Genomic DNA, 1064 nt, shown 5'->3' on the forward strand with positions numbered 1-1064 from the left:
CCTGCCTGAAGGACCGTCCTCTGAGGAAGGACGGGCAGGGGTTGCTCTCCCTTCCTTGATGTTTTATGAGACTCACCTTTAGTCTCCCCAAACTCTGGGCTAGGCAGACAATATGTCGTGGTTTTTGTTGTTGTCTTGTTTGGAAGACAAGGTGGGTTTTTGTTTCCTTGTTTGTGTTTTTTTTTTTTTTAACTTATAGCCACATAGAAAATAAAGAACAGAGCTACAATTAAGACTCAGGTCTGTCAGAGTTCAAAACCCATGCCTTTCACTGTGATGGCCCTCCAGCACCTGGCAGCAGTGTCCTATATAGATCTCCTCTCTAAAACTCTAGGTTATAAAACCAGTCAGGAAAATGCAAGGCCAAGTCAGAAGGTCTTCTTTCTTACTACGTCAGCCCTGCCCACCACTCCCACCCTTAATGACTTCACACCAGCCTTCTCTGTCTCACGTTGTTATAACACAGTCCCTGGGGCTGGATAACCCATAAAGCAGAGAGGTTTGACTTGGGATTCCAGTGGCTGGAGAATCCTAACATGGCCCCTGCATCCTGGCAGAAGCCTGAGGTCTGCTTCTATTGAGGAACTGAGCCCTGAGGGTCAGTAAAGCTAGAAACCACTGGCCACTGTGGAAATGGTCCTAGGTCATTCTGGATCACCTCAGCACCGCAGTCATTCTTTTTTTTTTTTTTTTTTTTTTTTAGAATTATTTATTTAGTTTCTTTTAATGTATATGAGTACACTGTAGCTGTTTTCAGATCCATCAGAAAAGGGCATCAGATCCCATTACAGATGGCTGTGAGCCACCATGTGGTTGCTGGGAATTGAACTCAGGACCTCTGGAAGAGCAGTCAGTGCTCTTAACCACTGAGTCATCTCTCCAGCCCCACTGCAGTCATTTTGACAACTTCTTGCAGCACCATGTTGTCACCAGCTTCAGGCCAGACTCTCAGACAGACAGACAACCAGCCTGAACTGTCTTAGTATGCAGTGACCCGAACCAGACTCCCAGAAAGGTCTCCAGAACCCTGCTGCAGAGCAGACATGTATATATGCACCAGTTTC

The sequence above is a fragment of the Rattus rattus genome, chromosome 2, assembly GCF_011064425.1.
Source record: "Rattus rattus isolate New Zealand chromosome 2, Rrattus_CSIRO_v1, whole genome shotgun sequence".
Taxonomy (NCBI): Eukaryota; Metazoa; Chordata; class Mammalia; order Rodentia; family Muridae; genus Rattus; species Rattus rattus.